Here is a 20,386-nt window from a genome sequence, read left to right as displayed (position 1 = left end):
CATGGAGAACTTTCACAGATGGCACGAAGTAGCAAACAAGAAATGGTATGTGTTATCTGCATTTCGTAAGTTTCCCCAACAAATGTGCGCGCAGACTCATCTACACGTGAACATTCACTTTGAATGTGACAAGCTCCGTAGCGGTGATGGAAGTAGAGGCTTTGGTACCTGATGCTGCTTTTCAGCCCTCGATGTTGTAAGGAGAAACCTGGCTGGGGTTAAGAGACACGGATGAACAGAAGTGAAATATTTGAGTTTATAGCAACGGAGATTTTTAAATCAAGGTAAGTTGTCTGCATAGGAAACAAATTTTTGCATCTGTCAAAACTGCAGGATGTCACATATCCCTAATTTTTCCTCACCCTGAATATCGGTCAGTTTTCGTCTAAGAGTCCAGCACGAAGCCGCCCATCCCCACCGAGTTAGTGCTGGGCCCCCCGCCTTGTGCCCAGCGTCCATGCAGCTGACTTGGGCACCAGAACCAAACTGCCCGCGCTCCAAACCCAGAACCCCGCGGGAAAACAGGGCGACCTTGAAAAAGCCACTTACCCTCGCCACATCTCAGTTTCCTCATCTGTAAAATACGGATAATAACAGCGCCCCCCTGTGGCTGGCTTGATAGCGGTCAGTCCCCGAGGATGTTCACACCCGAATCCCTGGACCCAGTAAATGTCACCTTCCCTGGCAAATGTGACTCTGAAACCCTGATTAAGGTTACAGACCTTGAGATTGAGAGATATATCCGGTGAGTCCAATGAAATGGGCACAGCCCTCAGCTGACCGCCTACAACCGAGTTATGCCAACAACCCAAATGGGCGAGGACACAGATTCCTCCCTGGGCAGCCAGAAAGGAAGACAGCCCTGCTGACGTTAGCCCACGGAGACCAACACCAAACTTCCGATCTCCAGAACCACAAAATAACAACTCTGTGTTGTTTCGAGCCACTAAATTCATAGCGATTTGTTCTGACAGCAATAGGAAATCCATTCCCTGTCTCTAAGGGCTGTTGTGAAGATGAAATGAGTGCTTGAAACAGGACTCGGCATCTAAGAAGTAAATGAGTAATCATTTAATTTTTTAAATGGTGAGCAAGCTAAATGCAGTTTACGTTCTCACAGACCTTCAGTCTTGTGGGGAAGGGGGCTAAATGATTAAACGAGTACTCATATAATAAAATGTGAAAGGGCTAAGGCAGGGGAAAGGCATCATCGGAGGATTGCTGGTGAGCTTCCTAACGTCTTACAGACCTAAGAAAGACCTTCGAAGATAGTCAATTCCAAGTTCAAAACGTTTTCCTTTAGTAAGCCAACAAGTGGTCGGTCACATCTAAACAATGCTTATCGCACACAAAACAGGTAACTGTATCTATCTACACCACTTCCGAATTATATTAGACTACGAGTCTGATTAGAAGAGAATTCAAATAATGGATGCCTTTCAGTCAAAATTTTCTGAAAGGTCTTTCAATGAGAAAAATAAGGCTCAAGGGTATTTTTCATTTTTTTTTTAAATCATGTTTACATTTTATGCACATGCTTTTGTTTTTCCCAGTTCGCTCTAGTCACCTGTTAGACCTGGATGAGTTGCCCAGATCCTATTCAAAGCACCACCAAAATGTCATCAGAGTCCAAGGTAAGTTGTTTTCACAGGTTTTAGCCTTGGCCCAGACTGGGTCACGCCCAGACCCTCTGTAGCTACAGCAGCGTGTCCCAGAAGCACAGAGAGAACCCCGTGTCCTCTGATGGCCCCCGACCCTGGAATTCGAAACTCTAAACTCAGCGTCTGAGACAGACACAAAGGAGCCGCCCCAGAAAGAACAGCGACTTTTTCTACCGAAAAGGAAGAAAACTGTGTGTAGCCACACTGCCTGGAGATCCCAATTTACCTACCAACGAGCATGATGTCCTCCTATATTAAGTTTTTTAAATGTGTTTATTTTCAACTTTCAGTGATGTCTGAGTCATAAATTCATGTCCACCTGAACGCGACCTTGATATTGTACTTGTATCTTGAAAGAGGTCCCCAGTGTCTCAGCCTGCCGCCCACCCCCGATTGCAAAGGACACGAGCCCTCATGCAGTAATTAAATAAGCAGTCGCTGGTTCCTTTTTTCTTTTGCTCTTGAAAACAAAAAACAAAGAAACAAAAAAGACACTAAATCCTCTTCTCCGGTCAAATGCCCGCAGGCCAGGGAAGCCAACAACAGCTACTCCTAGAACTCTCTGAGTCCGGTCATATCACCAGCACCTTTTCCTTCCTCCTGACAGTCTCACTACCAGTTGTTACATGTAGCAGAAACAAGGATTACAGTAGCACATTAAAAGAAAAGGATCATAAGCCTGTGGCCAGAGTCAGACTAACATGGGAAAACAAATGAGCCAGTGGGAAGATCCCCTCGAACAGCGACTACGGGGCCTGGAAGGCAGCTTATCCTGGGCGGTGATCAAACGCCGAGCACTGTACTTCGCCTTCGGTATTGGAGGGGGTTAGGTGGCTAGCGCAGCCACCTGCTTTACAGGTAAAGAAACTGAGGCTGGTCACACAGGAAAGGGTAACGGAACCCGAGGTTTGACTGACTCCGAAGTCAGGCGCACCGGCTCCACCGTCGGTACGTGGAAACGAGTCTCAAAATGGGGGTGTCGAGGGACAGTCGTTTAAAGGAGCATATTTTCCAAATGTCTGAAAGTTTCCGATAAAATCCCACGACCTTCTGGGCTTTCCAAAATGAGAAGCAAGTGGAGAACTATTTGCACATGCAATAAAGAAGTATCGGAAAAGTCCCTCGCCCGCTGGACAAAGTCGGTCACGACTCACGCATACATTCTCGTTACTAGGTTAAATTCTTGAGAGAGAGCAGACTTTTAACCATGGACTGGCAAATAGGCTGCAATTCCCTACAAGGAGCTCCTTGCTGCTTCAAAGCATGGGTTGCCGTGGCGATACGTGTGCCAGCAGGAGCAGGTGTTTTTAGGGGTGTTGTCGGTATAGTGGGAGAAATCGCCCGAAGGCAGGGTAAGGACGTCAGGGGAGTGCTGCTCCGTGCATTCTGGACAGACCCGGAGCGCCCCCGCCCGCCCCACGCCCTCACCGTGGACAGCACGCGGCTCGGGCAGTGGCCTTCCCAGCCTCCGTGGCTCCTGTGGCCGCCGCGTCCGCCCTCCTCCCAGCCCCCCAGCTCCGTCAGTGACATCGCCGTCCCTTCGCCCCGTTTTCCTGGTGAGGAAGACACACGCATCTCTCAGCCCATCACTGGCGCGTGCTCATGGCAGTGCCTGGGGCCTCGACAAACCTGGATTTAGCATCAATGCACCCTGGCAAATCTCTGTGCCTCGGTTCCTCCTCTGTCAAATAAGCCCCATTATGACGCTTAGGGACCTACAGAAGTTACTGACCAGAAGCTGCTCAATAAACATGCTTACAGCTCCTCTACCGCCCCCCACAGGCATCTCGCAGCCCTCCTGGGGGCCCCAGGCCACGGGCACACATGTCACCACGGCAACAGCAAGGAGCCCGTTATAAGACCTTGTAAGGAATCGCAGCCTATTTATTTGCCAGCCCATTTTTAAAAGTCTGTTCTCTCCGCAAGAATGTATATCCTCTTAACAAAAATCTACACGTTGATACTTTTTTTCCGGCATAAGTTATGACTGACTTTGTTCCGTGGGTTGAATTGTCCCCCCGAAATCCATATGCCGGAGCTAACTCGCGGGAACCTCTAACGTGACCTCATTTGGACCCAGGGCCATTGTAACGTAGTTCGTTGAGACGAGGTCACACTGGCGGGCCCCTCATCTAACATGACTGGTGTCCTGATAAAGGGGGGGAGTTTGACAGGTGGCACTTGTCCCTGTCATTCATGTCTAATCCGCTGTCCACTGTGTCCTACAGGATGGGCCACCTCCACATCTCCACTTTAAAAGCACAGATTACGGATGCGCCGAGACACCTGGGGGGGGGGTGGCTGGGAAGAACACTGAGTGCTAAGGAGGTTTCTTCGGACCGTGTTCCAGCAGGGGCCCAGAGGGCTTCCTGCGTGGCTGAGTCGGACGCCCTAAGCGTCTCCACCACGTGAGCCTCTCGGTCACAAAGGCTGGGGACGGGGAACGGATTAACTCTGCCCTCAGGAGTCTGAAGTGCGACACAAAACGCCAAGAGGCTGACTAAGGACGAGTGTCAAAGGAATTAGCCTCCGCTCTCTGATAAACGTGCGGTCACCTCCGGTCCCCAGCGGAGGGGCCGATGAATGATCGCTCTGCCCAGAGAACATCTGCTCTGTCCTTCCAGGCAGCGTTCGTCTTGGGCAGACACAGGAGGGGGCAGTGACGAGGCCACCTGGAGGCCACCGGGTCAGTGCCCTCTGCTCTCCCCTCTGCACGCAGCCCCCCATGGAGGGCCTCGTGTCTCCGCGGGCTTCCAGCCGAGCGGGAAGCCAGCCAGATGGTGCCAGTGAGATCCCAGAGGCCCGAGGCGCCAGGGAAACGGCACAGAGACAGCTTGCGGCGTTCATATCCACACCACCCCAGAGTGATGCGCCGTGCGCCCAGAAGCAGGTCAGCAGTGCAGGCGTCTGAAGACACGGCACTAACACTCAGCGGCAGGCGGTGCAGCAGCAGAGGCCGGCAGAGGGGTGCAGACGGGTGAGGGCAAGACCTGGAGTCAGAGTCTCCAGCTGGTGAATTCCAAGATCAACAATGCAGCAGCTAACTTGGAAAATAGCTTATTTTCTCTAACCCTTGGTCTTTCCCATATGTAAAATCGGAAATATGATAGCGTCTACACCACAGCGCTGTTTCAAGGATTAAAGGAGACCTGTTTGCGCACAAGTCCCGCTCACCCTCTGGGGCGCACACGTTTGGTTCTTGGGGGTCATCGCTGTCCTCCTGCTCCCTGGGCTTTGGGGACCGCCACTCACTTCCCACCACCTGCGATCTGGCCCAGGCCCCCAATAAAAACACTCCGTCCTGCACCCATCCCCGGCCGTTCCACGCTAATCCAGCTCCCGCTGTCGGAATGAGAAGCAGATGCCTCTTCCCCTCTCGAGTCTGAGCTCCTGCCGGCTCCACAACCCGAGCCCGGCTCGGCACGGGCACAGGCTGTTGCTATTCGAGGAACATTCGCTGAATGAACCGGAAATTACGCTGCCACCGCCACCAGTCCCACTACGGACATGAGGGCAGCCGGACAGGCTGAGCCGGGGCGTCCAGTCTAAATATCACTTGGTACCAGCAGAGGCCAGGCCTGGGAAAGCGCTTCAGGTACACGAGGGTCTAAATAAGTGTGAATTATTACAAGGCAGACACTGTTCTTACTTTTTTTTCCAAACAAGACTGAGACCCCTCAATTAGCTAGAAATGGAATTCCAATGAGTCAGAATAAAACCCCAACTCAAGGTTACAGAAGTTCAGAAAAGGGAGAAAATTCTATTGGTTAAGAAGATCAGGGAAGGCTCCCTGGAGGAAGTGAGACTTGAAGGTTGACAAGGAGTTTCCCTAGGACCCCAGTACTGTGCTAGAGACTCAGAGAGTCCAGTTCCTATACTTATTACAATGGCCAAGCTGCTTAAAACTATCTTCCCTGAGAACCTGTCCTTCATTCCTTGGACTAAAACCCTCAAGGATGACTCTTCCCACCGAGTTAGAGACGCCCACTCCCTCTGACAGGGAGATGAGCTACAGATCCCTCACAGGCCCCCAGGGCAGGTGAAAAAAATGTCCTGCCTTGGGAAAGTAAGAGAATAGATCTGATTAATCTTGGAGCCTTCCAGAACCATGCCCTGCCCACTTATCTCACTTATGAACAACGAAGAGGAAAACAATCAGATCCAACTGAACCTACAGTTTTTAAACATTTCATTTCGGCTCAGGAAGAGAGAAGCTCTGACTTCATCAAGTTCTCCATTCCCAGGCAGACAGTGGGTGAAAAAAAACAGAACGTTCTTCCCACCACCCCAGGGTTCACTTACGAAGCTGCTCCAGCAACTGGAGGGTCATTCTGACCTGATTATCTTTGTCTATAAATAGTAAATTATATTCACTTAAGCAAAACAACTCTCTGAGCTGCAAGAAATGTCTCCCAAGTAGTTGGGAAGAGGTATTGCCTTTGTTCTTGTCTTGAGAGGACCCTTCAGATCCCCTCTGGGCCTGGCCACTGAGCATCTCCCATGTATACGCCAGGCACGGCTTTGCTTTTTTGGAGTCCAAGGGCAGCCTTGTGAGGTAAGAGGTCTGAGGCCTCTGTCACTCGGGGAAAGAGGCTCAGGGCTCAGGAGACGAACTGAGGAAGGCCCCACGTGGTACTGTAAACGTAAAAGGAAATCCAGGCTCCACTAAGTGAAAAATCAGTTCAGTCCGAAGATAAATAAAAGGGAACCTGAAGAGTGAGAATCCGAAAATAAGACGAAGCAAACCTGGCAGGAAGTAGACACTGCGCGTGCGTTTGTGGTTGGACACATCTCAAAATCGTCTTCCTAAAAGGTGTGATACATAATCGATCTAAAAGCACCTTCCAAAAATAAAAAAATGAAAATAAAATAAAAGCACCTTCCACTCAAATGAACCGGGTCATAGGAACTCAGAGGTAAACAGGAACCATGTCTAAGATGTTCGGCTGATTCCAGGAGCCTCCCGCACCCCACCCAGTCCGGTGGGCCCCCAGACCACGGACGCCTGGTCCCTGTCTTCAGGGAGCTGGGCAAGCGGCGTGGGGCAGGGGCGCGGGTAAGCACCGAGGATAATGCGGTGTGGTCTGCGCGAACACAGGGCCCGTCGCCGCGTGAGCTTTGACCGAGACGGTCAAAGCCTCAGACCTGAGCCCAGTGTCGCCGCCAGGGGGCGTCGTCACAGCAGCAGCGTGGAGTGAAACGGTATCTCACAGCTGTTACATTCTCTAACGTCTCGGGCGAACGTCGAACTGAGGCCGTGGTTCGCCAGTGCTCCCTCCTTTTCTCCCTTCTTTGTTTCTTAGCCCGAAGTTCGCCTAGGAGAATGCCCCAGGGACCCATCCGCCGCCCCCTAACTCAGACTTCTTCCCGCGAGGCGCCTGGTGAGGTCGGTTGTCTCACTTGTGTCTGTCCCCTGCTGTAAAGATGTCCAGCACAGGCAGGCATCCCGCGGGACCCTCGGAGGGGACTGGCTCCAGGACCATCGCATGCGGATACTCAAATCCTCGGATGCGCAAGTCCCTTACGCAAAACAGCACAGTATCTGCGTGTGCCCTGTGTTTGCACAGAGGCTACAGCAGGACGTGCCTACACCTCCCTTCGTTTGTGTGGGTGCAGCATAGTGCTTGGCACACGGCACATTCAAGTTTCGGCTTTTGGAAGTTTCTCGGATTGTTTTTTTTCCAAATATTTTCAATCTGCAGATGTGAAACATGTGGATATGGAGGGTGGACTGTACCCATATTTGCTTATTCAAACTGAGTAAGTCTCAGGGGTTCCCTTCCCAAGCAGCTGGAACCGTTTTAACCACACAGTAACAATCTGTTACTTGAAGGATACTTTTGAAAAGTTCCTGTTAGCAAAGCAGGTAATTTTGTTTCCGTTTTAGTGCTACCACAAGAATTCCTTACTAATCAAAAAAGGCAGCAATACTATTTTAGTTTTTTGTAAAGCAATAATTCTATATTATAAAGAAATTATGTAACAAGGATATAAGATAGAATACTATGCAAATATCAAATTCTGTGCAGGAGAATATTTACGGTAAGGACATGGATAAAGATTCCTAGCACGCCTACAAGGAAATTGTATGTATAATATTTTTACAAAATTTGTTACTGTATATATGTACATTAAAAAGACAAAAACTTCCCCAAATGCTACATTAATTATTTCTAAGTAGAGGAATTATTTTTTGGTTTTGTGTTTTTCTGTGTTTTCTAAGTGTCCGCAATTCACACATATAAAATTTTAAATTTGAAGAAAATGCTTTAATCTTCTAATCGGATAAGTAAATAACAAATTTTCCTCAGAACAAAACAGGGAGACTGATGTCAACGGTTAATGCAAATATTATTGATCGGCTCTTGCCCAGAATGAATAGCGGGATGGAAGTTCTGCCCTCCGGGATTCCCTGTGGGAAGACCCCATATATGGTCTGTCGGGGCAAAGGACAGGGCCAGATAACAGTGTTTAGACACGTCTTTGATGTCCTCAGCCATCACCCTGGACAGCCGAGCCGAGGAAACAAAAGATCATTCTGGCCGCAGGGCCGCAGCTGGCCTCCATGGCCCCCATGCCCCCGGCTTTAGGTCCTGCTGCGTTCCCCAGCGCCAGCCCCCTCGCTCACGCACAGGCCTCCTTTGCAGAGTGCTCAGCTGTGCCCAGACTCTCTCCACGCGGCCGATGAGAGAACTTTTTCTTCCCTAACCAGCCTTGTGTCTTCGTGGCCCAGCTAAAGTGAGAATGGAGTGTTTACAGGGATTATCTCAGAGTACGGGGATTATAGATAAATTTCATTTAACTGTACTACCTACTTTTTCTCCAACAAACATATTTGTGTAAAATAAAACATTAAAAAAACAAACAAACAAAAAGACAATGATGACTTTTAAAATGTAAACCCGCACTTCCAAAATTGCACTTGAGTTCTGCGTGCTCTAGACACAGGTTTTTAACCAGCCAGTGGCTGGAAGCCACATGGTGGGGACCTCACAGGAGCGCACGGCTGAAATCAGGCAGAGGTCAGGCGGGGCTGCAGCTGACAGAGGAGACAAAGCGAGAGCCCAACCCGGTCATGCCTATGCCTGCCGCAAGGTCAACGCCACCCCGCAGGTCAGTGTGCCCCAGTTTGACCTGGCACACCCAGTGCCACCACCCCTGCCTGGAGAGGAAGGCGGCCCAGCGGTGCGGCAACTGCACAACTTCCCAGGAGCTCAGCCCCCCACCACCCACCCAGATCCCCCCAGCCCTGACCCACCCCCCACCCAACCGCCATCGAGCCCTGACCTACAGGGTCCCTAAGCTAAATCGTCCTTATGGATCTCTTGAAACCTAGAATTAACTATATGAGCATCTCAAATTTATTTCATAAACTCTAGATACTTTGGGGCCCAATATATTCGACTTGATAATAAAAAGCACCAGTTCTTAAAACGTTATAAGAAATCGATGCAAAAGCATTTTCATGAAGGACAGAGAGCCTTTTCACAAATGGTGCTGGAACAACTGGACACCCATAGGCAAAGAAATGAACCTTGACCTAAACCTTAACACCTTCTACAAAAATCAACTCAAAATGGATCAAGGACGTGTACTAAGACATAAAACTACAAAACATTATATTAAGAAAAGAAAGCAATTGAAAATCTTTACGATCTAGGGTGAGGCTAAGAGCGTTTAGATTTGACACTGAAAGCACAATCCCTAAAATAATAAACTGATCAACGTAACTCCATCAAAACTAACAAGTTTTGCTCTGCAAAAGATCCTGTTAGTAAGATGAAAAGATACGCTACAGAATGGGGGAAAAAATATATTTGGAGATGACATATCCAACAAAAGACTGATACCTACAGTATTTTTTAACTCCCAAAACTCAACAGCTAAAAAAACAAAAAAATTTCTAATTAGAAAACAAGCAAAAGACACAAAGAGGTATTTTACCAAAGAGGACCTACAGATGGCAAACAAGTCATGGAAAGATGCTCGGTATCATCAGCTAATAGGGAAATACAAATTCAACCCACAGTAAGATGTCACTGCACACCTATCAGAGTGACTGAAATAAAAAATAGAGACAATGCCAAACACTGTCACGTATGCAGAGAAACCTGTAAACTAACGATAATACTAGCTTTACTCACGATGCCCCCAAACCTGAAACAACCCAGATATCCGTCAACAGGCTAATGGTTAACATCCACAGCCTGGCATACGACTCAACGATAAAGAGGAATGCACTGCTGAGAGTAAAAACAGCGTGTGTGAGCCTCCAGGGAACCACGCCAAGCGGCAAGGAGAAAAAGCCGATCTCAAGAGCTCCCATCGTGTATAGTTCCACTGACATGACATCGGGAGTCAACAGAATGACGGAGCGAGAGCGGGGACCAGCGACTGCCAGGGGCCAGGAACGACGGGAAGGGCAGCGTAAGGGGTCCTGGAGGTGGGGGAACACTCCATCTCCACCTATCAGTGATGCGACACCATCCTGCAGGTTTGCAGGACGTCACCATTGAGAGAAGGTGAGTAGAGCATATGCGTGAGCTCTGTATTATTCCTTACGACTGTGTGCTCACCTTTAATTATCTCAAGATAAAAACGTGCATTAAAAGTAGATAATATCAATCAGTATTTTTTTAAAACAATAATCTTCTTGCTGGCAACTCGCCACAACGCTGCGCCACCAGAGCGGTAAACAACGCTTCGCCCAGACTCCTTGCTCTGTTCCTCAGACATTGGAGCGCGGTGACAGGCTGGGGAGCAGGCGTGGCTGGCTGCTCTCTGCCGCCGCCTCTGCGTGGGAACGCTCCCTGGGAATTCGCAAGCTTCACTCAGTGTCGACGGGGATCAGAAGGGCGCAGCCAAGGGCCAGGTCTGAGCCTGTTCCTTTTCACCCACGTAAGTGACTTTGAATAAACCGAGGGCATTAAAACCCCAATGAGGCATTTTTGTTCCCTTCCATGGTGACCAGATCACTGACGGAAGACCCCGGAGGCAACCCCGGCCCCAACCGGAGAGGCATTCGAGTCCCTGTGCGTGGGAGAGCAGAGCACGGGGCCAGAGCCTGGCCTCAGCGCGATGGCAGGACCTTGAGAGTTCCTAGGAGAAGCCCCAAGAACGGTGACCGGTGACCGTGGCTCGTCCACCCTGGGAGGAGTGACGGACGGGAGACGGAAGAAGCGCCCAGGATGAGGGACACGGGGAGACGCAGGGAGGCGTGGAACCCAGCCGTGCCACCTTTGGGGTGACAGCTTCCCTCGCCTCTGGGAGACTGGCTCTGCTCACCTGTAAAATGGGGCCATCGTCCCGTACATCACAGGGCTGCTGTGACAGTGAGATGACTGGGCGCACAGGGCACCTCGCACAGGTTCACGGAGGTGCACAGGAGGGCCCTGCCCTCCCCTTCCCCATCCGCCCAAACTCTCAACATCTGAAAATCCCATTTACTCGAGAAAAGGCACCTGATCCTATCAGAGACTCAAGAGATAAAGGCACAGGTGGCTAAAAGCTCACAGCGCCTGTGGCCAGAGGGTGTCTCTGCCACTTCCTGGGTTTGTGGCCTTGGACGAGCTTTGTAACTGCTCAGTGCCTCAGTTTCCCCTCTGTAAAATGAATGTGGTGATACTAGCAGCTACTTCACAAAGCAGTCGTGAGGACCAAGTAAAGAAGCTTTGGAAAAGCACATGACCCAACATTTTTTAATGTGCTCTTTTACGTAATAGTTTGGTTAAAAGAAATAAGAATATTTCCTTGGGACCACTTTTTTAAGTTTGTCAAAAACAATTAGATCGTATGATAACAGTATTAGGTCAAAGGATACAAAATTGCCAATGTTTTACAAGTTCAACCTACCAAAGTAGCAATTTCATATGTTTTTTTGCCTAGCAGGTAGATCTCTGAGCCTCGGTTCACACACGTGTAGGAAGTGTGCCCTGGCCCCTACGTCCCGAGGCTGTGGGGAAGCTGTGGACACTGTAAAGTGCTGGTACGAGGTAGGAGCTTAACGGATGACGGCCGCCAGCCGCCAAAACCGCCACTCTGCTTCCCAGTTACGATGCTCAGAGAACACGACGTACGAGCAACACCTCTAAAGAGGCGCGATAACAAGACGATGTCATTGTCCCAACTCCCCATGCAGACCGGTCGATGTCACGTGGTGGGGACCTCTTCCCGAGGTCATAGAAACTGAGCGAGAGGTGTGGATAGCAGTAAGAATTGAACGCCACTGTAGGGAAGCGCCCCTGAGGCCAGGGCCGAAGACGGGATGTGAATAATGTCATAACGGCAATGGCGAGTGCGGGCTTCCTTCTGTGCCCAGCACGATGCTCTGAGCACCTGACCTGGGTACACTGAATTCTGACCATCATGCTATGAGGTATTTTATTAGTGACCCCACTTTACAGGTGAAGAAACAAAACCGGAGACGATTAGGTAGACCGCTTGCCCGAGTGCAGTCAAGTTCAGATTTGACCCTGTGCATGCATGACTCCAGACAACCAGCTCTCAGCAACACTCAGATCCAGCCCACCCCCGCCCATTAAACCCAGGCAGGATTAGCATCAGATCCAGCCCACCCCCGCCCATTAAACCCACGCAGGATTAGCATCATTTAAAGGCAAGGCCGAGCCAGGAAGCCAGAAGCCAGCAGCTGTGTCAGGAACAGACTCCAGACTTTCTAGACCACAGGGCCGTTCCACTGACCTATTGCCCGGGCAGTTCTAGGCAGTGCCCATCGACCCTGGGCATGCATGAGACTCACCTGGAGGGCTTTTGAAAACACAGATGCCCAGGCTCCAATAGCAGGGGTTCTGATTCAGAAGGTCTGGAGTGGGGGGGAACCCAAGAATTTAGATTTCTAATGATCTTCTAGGTGATATCAACGCAGCCGGCCCATGGACCGCACTAGGGCACCCAGGGGTAGCTTCCAAATCCAACGTCTCATGAATCCGTGTGATGAGAAGTCAGGAAAAGTGGTTCCCATGTCGAGGGCACCCTCAGGCCAGCCTGCTCCCGTCAGCCCAGCTTCTCAGCCTGGCTCCGTCTATGTCGAGGGCACCCTCAGGCCAGCCTGCTCCCGTCAGCCCAGCTTCTCGGCCTGGCTCCGTCCAGGCCCCACTCCTACTTCGGAGTCAGACAGAACATGGTCCCCACCGTCTGCCGTCCAGGTAAGACCGGGCAAGTCCACGGGCTCTTCCGCGCCTCCATTTCTTCGTATTTACCATGGGTACAGTACTCTACCTTGCCAAGTAAGGATTAAGTGAGCTGGCATATACAAAGCACCCGAGCTTCCGACAAAGTCAAGGACTGTTTATTTTTTCCCCTCACCTTTCCTCGGTCGGATCCATTTTTCCTACATCCCCAAACACATGGCCTCAGATTCCACTTTTTCTTAACGTGCGCCGTGTCTGCAGCCATTGCTAACGATAGCGACGATCCTGCATATCGCTATGGTTTACGGTACACCTCGTACGTCCCTCATCACACGTAATCCAATACCCCGCACAGAGCTAGCATTCACTATGAACTCACTGAGCAAACAAACGAATGGAATCTGCTCTCACACTAACATTTTGAGAAGAAAAATTTAAGTTTCCAAGAAGCGAGCTTACAGCGGCTCTGGCTTTCTGCTCGACCGAGAACTCCTCTCCTCTGCGCACAACTCACGGATGCTGGAGATAGCCAGCAATAACCAGGAGGGAGGCTGTGATTACAGATGATGGTAAAATGAAGCTGGTGCCCTGGGTACGGTGAGGCAAAGGCAGCTCTCCTGGAGCCACGGACATCAGAACACCTCGTTCCCTAAGCAGGACCAGCAAATATATCTTAGTAAAAGAGAGAGCCCAAAGAAGATAAACCCCCATGACAGCCTGTGAGAAAAGGCAGGCTCAGGAAGAACCAGCCGAAGATGACAGAGAAGGAAAAGGCAGAATGTTTATCCTGAGATATCTCTCTTAATCTGACCCGTCCCAGAGCCAAGAGGAGTTCATGTGGAAAGTAACTTGAAACAGATGAAATGACAGACACAGACCTTTTTTTGTGCCAAGATTTGGCTTCGCAGTGGTATAGCTTCGTGGTCAGACAGACACATGCTCACATCCTGGTACCTCGTCTCACCGCCGTATGACCTTGAGTCAGACCTTGAACTTCTCTGGACTTGACTTATCCTACTTATCCTACATATAAAGTGGGGAAAATACCTATGCTTCACAGGGTAGTCTCAAGGACTGAGTGAGGTCGCATAGACACAACCCCACCTGGAACCTGGCCCAGCACAGCCATGTGAATGTCAGTTCCTGTCGACTGTGCCCCACTTGAAGCCACGAAGAAAAGAGGAACTGGATTCTACTCAGTCCGATGGCCCGGAAGTCTACAGTTACTACAAGTCGCTTCCATGCATCTAGCTAAATGACCACAGTTCTATTTCTATCCCATTCGAACCAATTCGTACTGTTAAAATGAAAACTGTGTCAAACTCTTATAATTGGATAACACGATCAAACTTTACGGAATCCATAGGGAAAATAACTTTGCAGGACTCTTCTTCCCGTTAAATGTTTTCGAGTTGATTAAACGGCGTTTAGTTTTTAATCTAATTAGGAGTGCCGGAAGCAGCTCCTCGACTCAGTGCCCAGGTTCCCTCCCTGTGCTTCCGCTTCCTGATTGCGAACCCGCCTCGCGGGACCACCCTCGGGCGGCAGAACGGAGCAGGCCATGCGGTAAGTGCAGAACGGCCCCCTGCACGAACACCTCGAGCGTGCGTGCCGGGTGACAGGAAACACACGGAAGCCACAGCACAGAGCAGGTGCACGCTGAGGTCTGGTCCCGGGTTTGCAGTCGACCCGTTCTGCGATCGCTTCTCAATCTGAAGTACGAGGACGACGGCCCTGGCACATCCAAGACCCAGTTGGGCTCTTGCGACGTATTACCCTTAAACTGAGCCACGGTCGAGTCTAATGGAAGACAAGAATGCCTCGCATGACGCAGAGTCTTAAGGAATGGAGAGACGCTTCTGTCCAGCCGGAAGCAGAGCCCGTGCATTGTGATCATTTTTTAAGGGTGGTCCGCATGTGTGCATGCCTTCGACATCAGAATAAACCGGCACGTTTAAGAAATGCGTGAGGAACGGGGGCAGACCTTGCCAGTGTGGCAGGGGATCCATCTGATCTCCCATATTCACAAGCCCCAGCTTTCTGAAGGACCTAGCTATTTCAACATGCCGTTTCTGGTTCAAAATTGTCCACCAGCCACCAACAAACACCTGTAGGTGAGCACCTCACTGTGCACTGCCCTGGGCCGGCCCAGGAGTGTGTGCACACTCAGTCTCTGCCCCAGACACAAAAAGATTCCTGACAGCACAGGAGTCACCTGTGTGTGCTCCAGCCTTACCCTCCTCAGCGCTCCCCAAGCCAGCACTGGGAGCCTCTTGCAAATCGACCCTCTAACTGCCCGCTCCCACACCGAGCGGACTCGCCTCCGGGAGCCATCTTTGGAGTGTGTTAGGGACTGAGGACTTGTGTACCCCAAATTCACATGTGAAAACTGTACTTGGAGACTAATCTTAAAAGGAGGTAATTAGATTACGTGAGGTCACAAGGGTGAGGCTCTGATAGGATTAACGTTCTTCTTAGAAGAGACAGCAGAGGGCGCTCCCTCCCCCCCACCTGCTCCCCACCGGCCATGGCCATGTGAGGACGCGGAAGGAAGGTGGCCGTCCCAAAGCCAGAAGGTGGGCTCTCACCAGAAAACAGACCCGCCGGAACCTTGACTTCAGACTTGCAGGCAACTTCTGTCACTTGGTACTTTGTTATGGCTGCCCCAGCTAATACAAGCTAATACAAGTGCAAGAGGGAAGACTGGATTTTTGTTATTATGTATCCCTTACTTTAAAAACCATAAATACATTAAGCCTTGGTAACGGATTGGCACTCCCACGCACAATGCACGTGTCGCACATGGCAGGCGAGGTGTCATGAGGAAACAGTGGGCGTCCCCCAGCTCAAGAGGGTTGGCGGAATGCCCACCCCTGTCCACCTGTTCTCCATGGACTGCAACATACTGCAGCGGACATACAGGTAGCCAGGTTGTGATCTGTGGCCATAGAACCTTTACCATATTTCCTATGGAGACAAGGAAAGACAATGAAATCACAGCACAGAGGTTCACTAGTGATCTTATCACTAGAATATAAGCTCCATGAGAGCAGGAATTGTCTGTGTGGTTCAATGCTGTATCTGTAGCCCTTAGACTAGCCCTTGACACATAGTACGTACTCAATAAATATTCATGTATTTAAAAAATGATGGGATTTTTTTGTTGTTGTTAAAACCTGTTACCTTTACAGACCATCGTGTCTGCAGATTTTTAAAATCTGGAAACAACTTTCTGAGCCTGTTTTAAATTTTTACTAATGAAGATTTCAATGGGTTTTTAATTTATTTTGTTAAAATATAGAAATTCGAACTTTAGAAATGCACCGCATGTCTCTGGGAGGACCTGGGTTTCCAACATAGTGCCTGAAATATACTCCCTGCAAGAGAATACTTTCAACGTCAGTGACATGCCAAGCCTTGGCTGGGCATTAGAGGGAATCAGACAAATTAAGGTACAAATTTCTGCCCCCAAGGAGCCCATAATTCAGTGGGGGAAATAAAATATAATTTATCAGGCTACAGAGATTAGTAAATGGCATGAGACAATTAAGAGTGAGCTAAGAGATTAAGAAGACTGAGGCAAGATTGATTATTTTTCCCTGGAATTAAATTTTTTTTTGCCACTCTGTATGAGCAGTCACGTTTTAGAAATGTATATCACCATGGATCAGGTCAATGATGTTTTATCAGAATGAAAAGAATGTCAGAAGTACAAATAATATGAAAATCTCAAGAATCTGCGAGGGAAATAGTTGAATTACAAGCTTCCCAAACAACAGGAATGTAAAATTGTTATTTAAGATGACAATATAAAAAAAGATAGGTAATATTCATAATATAATTTTTATATGAAGATACAAAATGGCATAATGTATACATATCATATAATACACAATTTTGACCAATGTTTAGAAGCATATAGAATTTAGTTTTAATGACAGAAAAAATACCCCAGAGTGCTGACAGTAATTATATCTGGATCACAGATTTCTGGTATTCTTTTTTCTCTTTAAACTCCTTGCATGTTCTTAAATTTTATGGCACAAATACATATTACCTCTACATAGCCTTCCCTATCCTGTTTTTTAAAAAGGCAGTTAGCTTTAAAGTACTATGACTTGTCTCCACATCCAGAAACTGAACGCAAAAGCCGAAAGTGCCCCTTAAGCAGTGGTTGAGCTGAGAAGATTAACTGCCTGGAATCTTTTGAAGGGATTAGAGGTCCAGGGACCCTCTGGGGTGGCCAGCCCAGGGTGCCACGAGCTGTGCTCAGCCGGCCCTAATGGCCAGTTGCCCCCACAAACGCCCTACAGGTTTCCTTTCTAGGTCTGGAACAGAAGCACTGACACATGCTAGAGAGAGAGAAAAAAAATGGTGTGATTATTAAAAGCAAGCTCCCTTTACACACTCCGCACCACAGCCTTTGTTTAGATGTCCTGGTCCCTCTCGATTCCCGTGACTATGCCTGGGCACCGGCGGTGGGCAGGGGGCCTGCCCGTCCTTAAGGTCTCATGTATCTTCTTCCCATTCTGATTTTTTAACCTTTTATTAGCTCTAGTTTGAAGCTGCCTCTGAACACTCTGAAATCTGAATCCGCAAGCTGGGACGGTGTTCTTTGAAGGGGGTTTCTAATGTCGAGTGGAATGCTGTCAGAGAGTCAGTACCTACAATGCCACAGTCCAGCGAATTGCTTACTAAATGAAAGAAAGACCGGTCAGCTTGATATTCACCATAGAACGCTTCAGCCAGGCTCTATGGGAACATAAACTCCCCTAGTAAAAACGACAAGACAAAAATTCAGATATTAAAACTGCAGCTCCAAATTACCCACCAGGTAAAAAGGCTCTTTTCACTAACTAAAACCATCTGAAGCCACAAACAAACCATTTATGCCATCCACACAAACAAGAAAATCCAGGATGGAATTTTAGTTTCAACCTGAGCTCACTTCTTACTTCATAAAAAAATACTCGTTCCAGAATGAACAGCGGAATACCTCACCTGTGGCTGTGGGCAATGGAAAATACCACAGATCCCACTGCAAACTCTGAATGGACCAGATTCCAGCCTGAAAAGACTTGTAGAAAAACCCCTCACCTGTGTTTCATTTCGCTGTTTCACATTTTAAATTCGGTGTTTATTTCCTAGAAGCAAACTTTCCTGAGAAAGCCAAAAACAGTGCTCTGGTTATCAAGAATTCTTCAAATCCGCCCAGAGACTTAACACAGTCTAAGAAGACAGTCAGACGCGGGAACTTAAAACTTCCAAAAGTATTTTCCTACAAAGTGCTGTGAACCAGTCAACAGTCAACACAACATTGATGTAACATGAAGCTCAGAATCCTGCCAGCCCTCCACCTCCCCAGGGCTAACTCCCAGTGGTAGGCGCAGAAATTCCAACGCTCTCACTAGGAATAAAGGTTTTCGTTGGAGCTAAATTTACACATTTATTGTTTTACACAGGTACTAAAAAACCTTTCAAGCCCCAAAGTAACGCCTCTATAATAAAAGTTTATTAAAGAAAAGCTTCAGTAAACAGATTAAGTAGTTCCTCTTTTTTGCTGGTCCGCGTGACCAAGGATCAAAAGAGGCTTGACAGCAGCTTGGCCCAGCATCCTTCTCCGTGAAAGGCGGTGGCGTTGGCGCCTGGCGGCCACACACACACACACACACACACACACACACACACACTTCTTGGACTTCAGGAAAGCAGTCTTTGTTCCCAAGACTCAAAACGGGGATCCAGTTACTAAGGCCCCACCTCCCATGAACCTGCCTTCCCAAGGGTAGGGCCCCTCAAACACGGTCCCCTGGCCTTTCTGGGAAGAGGTCTCTCTCTCTCTCTCTTTTCTTTTTTTTTCCCCGCCGGGTCCCAAGTGCGGGAGGTGCGGCTGTCTCCTCCGGCTCTAGTTTCTCTGCACCGATAGACATCGATGCCCGCGTGCACGGACACCCGCAAAACAGCCATTACTACGTTCGCTGTCACCCGCCGACCGCTCCCCGTGTGCCCGGCGCTCCGCGCGCGCTCCGACTCCTCTACCTCTCACGCGCGGTGTCTCCGTCTCTCTTACACACACACGCACACGCACGCACACACGCACGAGGCAGCAGCACTCAGGTCCCCAGGTGACCCCAGGGCTGAACGCCGACACTTCCGCGCCTCGCTCGCGGGTCCGGGCCGGGAAGATGCCCACGACGCGCGCGCGCTGCGCCCGGGCTCCTCTCCCGCGTGGCCGGGCGGGGCCGAGGTCCCACGCGGCCAGGACCCCGGGCCGGCCCCCCGCCCGGCGCAGCCCCGCGCCCCCCGCGCCGCCGGCCGCTCCTACCTCGGCCCTTTGTCCCCGCGCGGGCGGGCGGCGTCCGCTCCCGTGCGCCCGGCGCCGCCGTCCGACGCCAGCCCAGCCTCCGGCCGCCGGTCACCCCCGACTCCCGGGCTCGGCCGCGCGGGGGGCGCCCGGCAAACCCGGACTGCGGAGCAGAGCGCGCGCCGAGGACGCGACCCCTGACACCGCCCACCCCGGAGTCCACCTCTCCGGGTCTTCGGGCCGGCCGCGGAGGAGGGACGCGCGGCGGGCTCGGCCGCGGGGGACCCGCGCTGGGGAAGGGTCGGGACGGCGGCGGCGGGGAGAGGGGGGCCGACGTGGGAGGAGCCGAGCCCCGCGCCCTCCCCCCGTGCGGCGGCGCCCCGGCTTGACCCCGGCCCGCGCTCGTCCCCGCCGAGGACGCTGTCCCCACCCCGCGCCCGGGTCTCCGCGCCGCAGACCAGGCGGACCGGCGGGTCAGCCGTTGGCCCCTCGCGCCGCCCTGGCGGCCACCTCGATTCCCGATTCGCCGCCTGGGGTGCCGGGCACCTGGCGAGGGGCGCTGCCGGCGCCCGGGAACTGTCGCTTCCTCTGTTCTCCGCGGGGGATCCCCCCTGCCGCACCCCGCCGCGGCCGCGTCCCGCACCCGGTGCACAAAGCGCGACCTCCGCGCGGGGCCGCAGCTGGGAGCCCCGCCAGCCACGGGGGGCTCAGCAGGTCCAGCCACGGGGGACTCAGCGGGTCCAGCCACGGGGGACTCAGCGGGGAAGGGAGTCTGGTCGCCAGCCTAAAGACTCCCGGAGAAGAGACTCTGCGTTTGGACCCAGGCGCCCAGAAGGGACACGACAGGTGTGTGAGGCCGCGAGAGCCGAGCCCGGGCCCCCAGCGACTCCACGCCTGGGGCCACGGGACGCCCCACCCCGGCCGCCCGCTGAGCCCCGGGCGTGGTCCTGGGCTCGCCGTGGACTCGCTCTGCCCAGCAGAGACCAGACTCCAACTGCGCGCGCTGGGGCACCTGGATCCCCGACAGCCAAGGTCAGGGGGCGGCCCGCGATGGCCTGCCTGAGGTCAGCATAGAACAAGGAAGATTCTGGAACGACGGGCAGCTGAGGGTGGACCGACCAACTTCCCCTGGCCCCACTGTTGCTCAGAAGAACAAGTGGATAAAGGAAGGAACGGACCTCAGCTAAGCCTTGCAGACGTCGCCGGCGCCTGGTGAGAGACGGGCGGGAGCCACAGCGCAGGGCCCCTGTGGGGGGGAGGGCCGGGAGGTG

The 20,386-nt window shown here is 51.1% G+C and overlaps 1 protein-coding gene across 1 annotated transcript in view; it reads right to left on the bottom strand.

Annotated features, from left to right (window-relative positions):
* GREB1 (growth regulating estrogen receptor binding 1) overlaps window positions 1-19,197 on the bottom strand; it is a 91,257-nt gene extending 72,060 nt beyond the window's left edge. The window contains exon 1 of the mRNA XM_036224626.1: window positions 19,137-19,197. The gene's annotated coding sequence lies outside the window, so the exon portion shown is untranslated. The remainder of the gene's footprint in view (window positions 1-19,136) is intronic.
* Window positions 19,198-20,386: the final 1,189 nt, after the last annotated feature.

This window comes from Rousettus aegyptiacus, unplaced genomic scaffold, assembly GCF_014176215.1.
Source record: "Rousettus aegyptiacus isolate mRouAeg1 unplaced genomic scaffold, mRouAeg1.p scaffold_m13_p_7, whole genome shotgun sequence".
NCBI classification, from domain to species: Eukaryota; Metazoa; Chordata; class Mammalia; order Chiroptera; family Pteropodidae; genus Rousettus; species Rousettus aegyptiacus.
This window is presented reverse-complemented; position numbering and strand designations above follow the sequence as displayed.